This window comes from Molossus molossus, unplaced genomic scaffold, assembly GCF_014108415.1.
Source record: "Molossus molossus isolate mMolMol1 unplaced genomic scaffold, mMolMol1.p scaffold_m16_p_1, whole genome shotgun sequence".
NCBI classification, from domain to species: Eukaryota; Metazoa; Chordata; class Mammalia; order Chiroptera; family Molossidae; genus Molossus; species Molossus molossus.
This window is the reverse complement of record NW_023425344.1, coordinates 209,149,172-209,160,186: the sequence shown is the minus strand read 5'-3', so window position 1 is coordinate 209,160,186 and position 11,015 is coordinate 209,149,172. Positions and strand designations below refer to the sequence as shown.

Below are 11,015 nucleotides of genomic sequence, written 5' to 3'. Positions count from 1 at the left end.
AATTTTTTTTTTCTTTATTGATTTTTAGAGAGAGAGAAAAGGAGGAGGAGAGACAGAAACATCAATGAGAGAGAACATTGATTGGCCGCCTCCTGCATGCCCCTCACTGGGGATCTAACCCACAAACTGGGCATGTGCCCTGACCGGGAATCAAACCAGTGATCTTTTGGTGCATGGATCCATTATGCTCAACCACTGGGCCAGGCATTGACAGAGTTGGTGATCAGCAGGGTAAATGTGTGGGGTGAGAGAAACAGAAAGAGTCGAGGATGATCTTAAAGGTTCAGAGTGAGTAATGATAGAATATAAGGGGTGGGAAGCAAGTTTTAGGAGAGAATATGCGTACAGTTGAGGAAATGTTTGTTTTCTTAAGGCCTATATGAAATGTCCAGGTGGACCTATTCAGAAGGTAATTGGACATAAAACCCGGACCTTGGTAGGGAAATCAGCATTGGATTGATTGATTTTCTTACTTACTTTTTATCATCTACTCACTCTAACTCATTCCAAAGAGTATTTGGGAGAGAACAACCAATATAGAAGTAAAGCCATCAAATTGAATGCGACCTGATGTATTTACTAGCCCTTTACGACTGCAAAAGGGAAAATCAATCGTGAGGTCCCATAAACCCTCACCTACAGTGCGTGTTTTCCCCCGTGGGGTACAGTCAGCTGTGTGTCCATGGTGTAACACACACCAAGAATCAAGCAAGGGGTTTGGAAATGTGGTTTCTGTTCCACTTTCCCCCTTAGCAGTGTGGTCTGAGCACACCTGTGAGCTTGCAGAGGCCTCTGATGGGAGAAGCTGAGCCACTGGATAGTTATGATTCCTTCTAGCTCTCGAATGGGAATTTTCTTTGAGGTCTATTTTATGATTCATTATCCAGGCTTTTTCCGCTCTTCAGTGGCATCCACTTGGCCTCCAAGATACCAATTAGCACTTCAACTTGAGAAGGAGAAAAAGGAAGGTAAAACAAAAATGTTTGTTCTTTTCTAGATACTGTAATAAAACATAAAAATGGAAAACCTGGCATTAGTAGAATTGACAATAGGAAGCAGAGGTTTTCATTTATACAGACTCACCCTCTCCTATAGGTCATAGGCAATGTAAGTCCAGCTCCACACCAAGAAAGAACATTCAAAGCAGGTTTATTTAAAGATACATCAGGATCTCCTTATGCTGTGATCTCCGCAAGCATTTCTATAGAAATCATGATGTTTTCCAATTATAACAAAGTTTTCATCCAACTGCAGAGTTTTTTAACTTTCTAAAAAGAAAGCAATCAATCAACTGCACAACCAAACCCAAAGTTCTCTTTAAATGTGATTCACAGCATTGTTACCAGACAGGGACCCGCACGGAGCAGGTCTGCCTCAGGCCCGCCTGTAGTGCGTGGATTCTTGACTTCCTGTAGGAAAGATTTCACAACATGAGACCAGATGGGTTTGAGAATATGTTTAGTAAAGCTGGGGAAGTGAAACAAAGGAAGACTTGGGGTAGAGGAAACAACAGGGGAGAGCCCAGGCGGTGCTCTGCTTTGGCTCTAGAAATGTCACAGGAAAGAAGTGAGCCATGGCGGAGCTGCGTTAGCTCACTCGGAAGTCAGAGAGCCTTGGATACAGGATCAGGTGGTGAGCCTGGGTTGAGCTCCTGCTGCCCACTGCTCCCCTGGTTGCAAGTCTTGTGGGGACCCTTACAAATAAAAGTTCATGCCTGAGCCCGGCCAGTGTGGCTCAGTGGTTGAGCGTCGACCCATGCACCAAGAGGTCGCCAGTTCAATGCCCAGTCAGGGCACAGGCCCAGGTTGTGGGCCAGGTCACCAGTGGAGGGCATGCAGGAGGCGGCCAGTCAATGTTCTCTCTCATCAATGTTTCTATCTCTCTCCCTCTCCCTTCCTCTCTCTCTAAAAATCAATAAAGAAAAAAAAACATTAAAAAAATAACAATAAAAAATTCATGCCCGAGAAGGGGCATGGGCTTGCTCTAGAAATAGCCTGCCTTGAGTTATTGTCCTGAGAGATTTTATTTATTTATTTTTCTAAAGGGAGAATCTTAGGGGAGGGTTTCAGTAGAACAGTCATCAGCTTTCCAGGTGCGTTTTAAATGTGCTGATGCATCAAAATGAACATATAGGGGAGTTTTACTATATCTTAGGTCTGTCTGGCTTTAATGAGGTTTTTGTTATTTGTTCCCCAACTTCATCTGTCTTTGGCTTTAGCTGGAAATAATTGGGTCTTTGTTCTGCCTTTTCCCAGCCCAAGGTGATTTAAGCTACGTATTTTCTGGTTAGGGAGAAGGGGTATAAGCCATTTGCCCTCAAGTGTCCTTGGTTGGAAGATAAGCTCTTTTGATTCACGAGCTGGCTATTAGATGCCCAAATTGGCCTTGTTTAATTTTCTTGTTTCAGTTTCCCCATTCCACTTGCCCAGGAGTTTTCCTAGCTTCTTACTACCCTGCCACCGCATGACTTATGACCAAAAAAGACCCAAAAAGAGAAAGGCTAAGCTTCACGGAGCAATAAAGATGCATGGAACAAAATGTCGAGCAACTGGTTGAGAAATTCTCAGTATAGTCGACACGCTATGTTCAAGCCATGGCAAACTTCATTCACCGTGAATGAGCTTTATTCTGATTTGGGCGCAGTTTTTCCTGCAATGCTCTTTCCCTTCTCCTCTGTCTGGAAAATGCGTATACTGAATATTCTCAAAATTAAGGGGGTATCAAATCCCATGGAAGGCTTATTAAAACACAAAGTGTGGCTCAGTGGACTGAGTATTGTCCCATGGACTGAGAGGTACTGGTTCAATTCCCAGTCAAGTCACATGCCCAGGTTGCAGGCTTGATCCTCAGTAGGGGACGTGCAAGAGGCAGCAGATGGATGTTTCTCTCTCACATCAATGTTTCTGTCTCTCTCTCTCCCTTCCTCTCTCTCTAAAAAGTCAATAAAAATATATTAAAACACACACACAAAGTGCTGGCCCCTACGCTCAGAGTTTATGATTCACTAAGTCTGGAAGAGAACACAAATTTGCATTTCCAGTAAGTTCCCAGGTGATGCTGACGCTGCTGGTCCAGGAACTATACTTTAAGAACCACAGGCTCTATGCCTACTTCTATGTCAAAAACCCAGCTCAAAATCCTATTCCCTGGGTGAAAATGAGATGGAGACGGGAGGGGTTTCACCTTCCTCTTCTCCTCCCAAGAGACTGTAGGCAGCTCTCTATTACAGTCGTATTACAGCTCTGGTCCTGAGTCCTCTCACCATGTCTGTCCCCACCCACCCCCACCGGCTCCTTTGCAGCCTCCTTGAAAGGAAGGCCCAGCTCTTATCTATGAATTCATGTCTCCCAATACCTAGAGCAGTGTCTGCCCCACCAGATACTTAATAAATGGACTGAGAAAATGAATGAGTAAATGAATAAAAGAATGTCTATGAAAGCACTTTTAAAGTCAAAGTGCTATGAACAATGGGCTGCAAATGAATCTCCTCCAGATCTAATTAAAATGCAGATTCTGCTTCAGGAAGTCTGGGATGGAGCCTGAGAGTGTGAATTTTTACAAGTTCCAAGCTGTCCATAGACCACAATTGAAGTTACCAGAGTTTATAACAGATTCTCAGCCTTGACTGTATTAGAATCACCTGTGGATTTTTACAACATAGTGTCTAATCCATTTCCCAGACCAATTAACTCAGAATCTCTGGGTGTGGGGCCCAGACATCAGTGTCTTTTAAAAGCATCTCCATAATTCTAAAACACAAGAGCTGAGAACAGTTGATATCTAAGTAATCACATTACTGATATCGTCAAATTACCTTAAAATCCAAATGTATATGGTCCAAATTATTGGAGTTTAATATAATTTATAATTGTTTTAATGTTGATACTATCAGATATATAATTTTCCTCCCTTTAAATCACTTAACACCAACTCATGTCCTTATCCAGCATATATTATTATCTAAACCCAGTTAGAAAAAAATTTTCTGACAGCTTTTAAAATAAAGTTTACTTAATGTTTCCAAATCTACAGTATTTTTTAAAGATCGGTAACTATTTTAGACAATTATAATTATGATATATATTTTTCTTAGAAATAGGCCAATGCACCTCGAGAGAAAATGCTATCAACATTAGTAGATGCCAAATGTCCAATTTCAGAGCATCTGGCCCTGAAACGCTGGCTTCCAGAGTGGACCATTGTTCTCACAGTCTGTCTTAAAGCAGCAGAGTCAGGTTTTTTTTAAAATCCACTTTAAGAAAAATTATCAAGTCTATATTTACACAGGTAATAAATGGAGAGCATTCTTTCACAATACAAAAGAAAAAAAATTTTTCCCCAGAATAAGCCACCCCAAGATGTACATCTGTGGTATGCAGAGAAAAAGAAAGATCTTAATACATATTTTCAACTATGAAGCCACCAGAATATCTTTAAAATGTGATGTGATCAACCACTCAGTTTCTACCAACTTTTCACAAATGCATCTGTGCCACACTATAAGGAATGTCTTCATGGTTGACTTTAATCTTGGTGTTTAAAAGAGCAGTCCAGATGAAGCTGAGCCTTCCAGAGGCGGGGCGATCTGCTTTCACATTGCTCTAGAAATAGGCTGCATAACCCATCCCAGGTGTCCCTGATTCCTAGCCTCCAAGCAGCAGGTTCCAGAGTCACCCTTACCAGAGTGTGTGTGAGAATATCATACACAGTACTAGGTGGAGACACTTGACCAATGCTTCAAACCCAGTGTTCTGTAGCTGATTCTCAGAATGATAGAGGGGAGCTCAATTATGCATTTAAGCAAATCAAAGCTGAGTGCAGGAAATTAAGCCTCTTACAGGCCTCTTATTCTTTAAGAATAAAATATTAAAATGAAAAAATTTGAAAGACTAAGAGTTGAAACTCTTCATTGTGTACAACTCTTTTGAAAACATTTTTTACTGATTTGATTTTTTTTTTTTTTTTTTTTGAGAGAGAGATAGAAGCATTGGTGTGAGAGAGAAACATCAATTGGTTGCCTCCCATCTGTGCCCTGACTGGGAAATTGAACCCACAGCCTAGGTATGTGTCCTGACTAGGAATTGAACCCACAACCTTTTGGTATACAGGACAATGCTCCAACCAACTGAGTGACACCAGCCAGGGCTATGCACAACTCTTATGATGTTCCTTTTCTGATAATCTTAAATATCAAGGCAATTTTATTTGTCAAAGACATATTTGAAAAGCATGACTCATATATAAGAAAACATAAGAATGGTGCCAAGTTCAATAAACGGTGCTGTTCTAAAATAACCACCTGATAGAAAGAAGTGCCAGGAATCCGTTTTCTAATGGACTGAATTTCTATGGCTGAACGCGACACAGAAGGGAGCTTTGAATGTAGTAAGGAAAAGTATCATGAAGCTAAGATCTGGCTTTTAGTCTCTTCTAGTTCACTCAACACCTTAAAATCTGATTTCCAGTTTCCTCCCTTTCCTGAAACTTTTCTAAAATCATCATCAGTGGCATCCCCCAGAAAAGAGAAGTGCCAGAAATATGCAGAATACCTTTTTTTATTATTATTCCTGATTTTCAACAAAGGGAAGAATATGGATTTTACAAAACCAAAGTGGTGGTAGGTAAACCCGTCATTCATTCTAGGAACTATTCTAGAATGGGTTATTTAAAAGATATTAAAGAAGAAATTGTGATCACTAGGAACTAACCTGTTCAGGAATACTCATGACAAATTTTCTTTTCTTTCTAAGATTAGTGGTGTGGTAGGAATCACAGAGCTGCTGTAAGTATTGTAATCCGCATTTCAGTAATCACGATATCCTTGTGGACAAGGTGGGTAAATGTAGACTGCTTAAAGTATAGGTAGAGCCAAACGCACAGAATCCTGAGTTATGAGTAAAAGTCCCCCCAGAGCGAGATTTCGGAAAGCATTCAGCAGAGCTTTATTCTTGCCCCTACTAGTGCATGCTTCTGTAGGCTACCTGGAGGAGGGTATTTGTGGCCCGGTGATAAAATTTGCAGACAACCTGAAGATGGAAAAGAGAGATAATGGTCAATGACTGAATTAGATCACAAAAAGGTCACAACTGTGTGCACCACCAGGCCAGATCTAACTAGACTGAATTTAATGGGATCGATGTCAAGTTCCTTCATCCAGCTCATCTAGTACATCCTGGACCAGCACTGGGAAGCATGAGTCTCGCGGGGCTAGTGGGAGGAAATGCTGGACGGGAGAAAAGGCCAGGACATTGCTCAGCACAGGGCCTTGCATATAGTGAATGCCCCAAAGTGCTAATTATTGTTTCATCTTGATGATTCATTATTATTTCTTTGACCTCATTAGGCACTTCCAGGAAAATAAATCTCCTTTTCAAAAGGTTTCTAGCCATTGAAACCTGTTCTGCGCCATGTTTCTGTGTTTCTTGTGTACCTAGCAGTCAGCTAAGTATTTATAGATAATTTCTAAACCTCACTGAACCCTAAGGGTTAGTATTATTACTTCCATTTTACCCATGAGGAAACTGAAGCTCAGAGGATTTAAGAGACTTGTGTGTTCAAAGAATTACAGGTCTAATGCCTAGGTCCCCTTATTTCTCCACTGTGAGGTCAGATTATTGTCCTCAAGTACTTTATTTTATTTATTTTTTAATCCTCACTCGTGTATATGTTTCCTTTGATTCTTCAGAGAGATTGGAAGGGAAGGAGAAGGTGGGGGGAGGGAGAGAGAGAGAGAGAGAGATGAGAGAGACACATCGACCAGTTGCCTCCCACATGTCCCCAACCAGGTACATGCCCCTGACCAGAATTGAACCTGAGACCCTTCAGTCTGCGGGCCAATGCTCTAATCACTGAGCCAAACCTGCCAGGGCTGTCCTCAAGTATTTTAGCCATATTAGAATAGATAACCCCTACTCTAAGCCCCAAACCATCAAGTCCTCCAGCAGTGCCCAGCCTTAGAAGAATGCCCCTACAGATACATTTCACACTTTGTCACCTCAGTACAAAATGGTCATAGGTGTACCTGATTCCTGAGGGTCATCTGACCCACAGCTGCCGTGAGACATCCGAGATTCTGAAAGAATTCTTTATCGGAACTCCAATTCTCATCCGGCTGGGCTCACAACGGCCATTCCTTATTGAGACACACTTCTTTACCATGGTCACAACAGGACTCCTGATCTAAGGCCCTCCCTTCCTGTGCCTCCTCTCCTCAAAAATTAAATGCACCCCCCCATATGAAAGCATAAACTTCTGGTTAAAAGGCTGCCTTTGAGCCCCCAAAGCCCCCTCATTGCAGAAATAACCCACCCCCAAGGGATTGACTTGAGTTACATAGACAGTGCCATGATAATATGCAGTAAAAGAGCCATTTTAGCTGAGATTCTGTTTGCAAAATAATTAAAGAAGATTGGGAAGACCGCTTCATCACTGCAGTATCACAGATTGTTTATCCATAGAGACTAAATTCAAACATATGCACAGACCTCTCTCACGAGAGACAAAAGCTAAAGCAGCCAGGATTCCGGGCTGATAAATTACAGCTAGATTCCCAAGTCGCCAGCCTTCTGGGTTCACCTTTTGTTTTCACATCCAGATACACTGACTGAAACCCTCATGTTAAAAACTGTGGGCAGTTCAGAATCTCTGGTGGGATTTTTATTCATTCGTTCATTGCAACAATTTTTTATTGAGTGATGACTGTGTTTCACGCTCTATTCTAAGCACGAGATAGAGCATAAAAAACACAGGTGAAAAAAGAAAGTCTGGCCTCATGGAGCTTACATTCTCTGTGTGTGTTTGGAGTGTAGGGAAGTTGGGGAGGGGGTGGGCTGTTCTGGTGGGTTTACTCTCAAGTCCACTTCCCTGAAGCTCCCTGTACCCCGGTAGCTGCTGCCATCTCTCTCTGCCTAGTGGGAAACACCACCCTCACTTTCTTCCCTTCCCACAGAACACCAGTAACACTATCTGGTGTGTATAACAGGCTTTTGTAGGAAGAATGTGTTAACAGAAGGCGATTATAACATAATGAAATGCAAGCAAGAACTTAAAATGGAGCACTAAAAATCACTGACATGAAAAGCCGCTACTTATTCTCCCTGGTGGGCAGTTTCTCGTTGGCTATATTTTCCCTCGGACTCTGGCCTGTTGCCATCTTCTCCCATCCTTCTCCTGGGGTCCTTTCCCCAGTCCCTGGACCTCCTAGCTGTCAGCCGCTGACCCTCCATTTCCTTTTACTTTCCTCATACAAAGCCATTCCCCCACAGCTTCTAGACTGTGCCCTGGGGTGAGGTGGATGGGGAAAAGAAGGGCTTCACCTTTCCCATCCCAAAAGTCTGCCAATGTGTTTTAAAACAAAGAGCCATCTTTGCGTTGTGAATCGTCCACTCCCCTACTATGTGAAGGCAGCTGCGGTCTGTTCTAGTTTCAATAGAATTTTTTTCTCATTGGCTGTCAGCCCGCATTTGTGAAAGAAAAAAAAAAAACAATGTGCAGAATGAATTGCTAAAGACTACCCCTAAAGTGAAATTTAAGAACTCTCATTAGCAAAGACTTGGAAAAACCAAGTTAAAGATGGCAAACAAGTAGCCAATCAATCCCAGTATACTCAATATTGAACAAGTAGAAAGTGAAGAAATGAAACTAGATCATTACTTCACATATTACATCAAAATGACTTTCAGTATATCAAAAATTCAAACATAAAAAGGGGATCATGAAAGTAACAGAACATGATTGAGGTTTTTTATAAAAATAATACTCTTGGAGTAAAAAAGACTTTGAAGTATAATAGTAAATCTAGAAAAACACAGGATAAAGTAATCTGAAGCAATAAAGGAATAAAGCAATCTGACTATATATAAATATTAAACTCCCATAGAAGAGTTTTGAAGTGTGAAAAAAATATTATAACATATGCAACTAACTAAAGAATAATTCCCTAAATAGGCAAACAGTTCAAATCTCACCAAAATGAACAACAAAATTTTTAAATGGACAAAGATATGTCCAGGCAGTACACACACACACACACACACACACACACTGGTCACTAAAGATAAGAAAATATGTTCAGCTTCATTTCTACTTAAACAAATAAACTGGCCCTGGCCAGTTTGGCTCAGCGGTTAGAGTGTCGGCCTGCGGTCCGGAGAGACCCGGGTTCGGTTCCCGCTAAGGGCACGTACCTCAGTGGCAGTTTGTCCCCGGCCCTGGTTGGGTCGTGCGGGTGGCAGCCACTCGATGTGTCTCTTTCCCGTCGATGTTTCTCTCTCTCTCTCTCCCTCCCACTCTATCTGAACAAAATATCAAAAAATGTCCTCGGGTGAGGATTAAAAAAAACAAAAAACAAATAAAATGAACTGGATCCTGAATTCTTCTTGTTTCCTCAAATATTTGGCTGCAACTCTCCAGACTAAGGTTTCCCATTTTCTCCCATCCTTGATTTGGAATCACTGAGAATTACAATCCTTGTTCCTGAAGGCTTGCAAACTACAGCTAGATGACTTGATATCAGCTTCAGAGAAATGGCCACAAGAGCTCATGCTTAGACAATTTTGATGCCTGATGTTGTGAGAGCTACTAACAAGTTTGCCTGAACACCCAATGACATCATCAGAGACTTTTCAAACTGCAAAAGATGCTTGGAGCCTGACAGCTGAAAATCTTGACTGGCTGCTCTCCAGGCTCAGAAACTGGTTCATCATTTGTTTCAATCATTAACTTTTGTTTTTCTTTTTTGCTTAACTGATTTTAATAACATGACATAAAACCCCTACACTTGAAAGAATCGTTATACAGAATACTGTCTTCTTTTAAAAATATAAAATAAATAAGCAAGACATTAAAATAGGCAAGTTTCCATTAAATGAATGAACTTTTTTTTAAAAAAATGTTATTATTGATTTTTCCCGAGAGAGAAGAAAGGAGAGATAGAAACATTGGTGAGAGAAAAACATCTATCGGCTGCCTCCTGCACGCCCCCTACTGGGAATGGAGCCCACATCCCAGCACGTTTCCCTGACCAGAAATTGAACTGGTGACTTGGTGCATGGGTTGATGCTCAACCGCTGAGCCACAACTGCCAGACAGCAAATTTTAAAAGTATTATAAAATGTTTAGCTTTCTGCCCTGGCTGGTTTGGCTCAGTGGTTAGAGCGTTGGCCCGCGGACAAAGAGTCCCGGGTTCAGTTCCTGCTGGAGGCACATGCCTCAGTTGCAATTTGTCCCCCGCCCTGGTTGGGGTCGTGTGGATGGCAACCACTCGATGTGTCTCTCTTGCATCGGTGTTTCTCTCTCTCTTCCTCCCTCCCTCCCTCCTGCTCTATCTGAAGATAAATGCAAAAATGTCCTCAAGTGAGGATTAAAAAATAAAATAAAATAAAAAGTTTAGCTTTCATCAGCTTCAAGGTTTATGTTTCCCCAAATTTTGCTTATAACTGAATGTTCAAATCTGGTAACACCCGCTGAATCGATTCCACTCTGGATTGTAAATCATCAATTCTTTCACATTTTTCTTTGCTTCTTCTTACATTTCTTGTGTTTTCTCTTGAGAATGGCTAATGAAAACACCAATTTGATAAGGTATCATTAAGCAGTCGTCATCAGCAAGCATGATTTCCAGCAAGCATCTTCTAAATTTTGGAGTTGTTCCTTTTTTACATCTATTTCTTCACCTCAGATTCTACTCATATTTCGTGCACATTTGTTTCTTTTGTTGGTCTTCAAGGGTAACATTGATGTCTTCTGCAGCTGCCTTCTTCATGGGCCGCCATCTTGGGACAGGACCACAGCTTTCGTTTTTCTTTTGTTTCCATGGAAACTCCTCTTTTTAAATACCCGATTGCTTGCTTACACAACATAAGCCCAACTTTGGGAGCCCACCAGCATCACCACCTCCTAAAATGAGACACTACGGTCTAACCAAACTGACCTATTCTCAGGACTGAGTAATTGGTTCAATGAGATATGAAGCAATCTACCAGTTTAGGATCTGGAATGTGAAATTTATTGTTCAA

At 41.4% G+C, this 11,015-nt stretch overlaps 1 pseudogene; it reads right to left on the bottom strand.

The window, feature by feature from the left end:
- Positions 1 to 10,386: 10,386 nt before the first annotated feature.
- Positions 10,387 to 10,762, bottom strand: LOC118620590 (annotated as a pseudogene).
- Between the last annotated feature and the right edge of the window lie 253 nt (positions 10,763 to 11,015).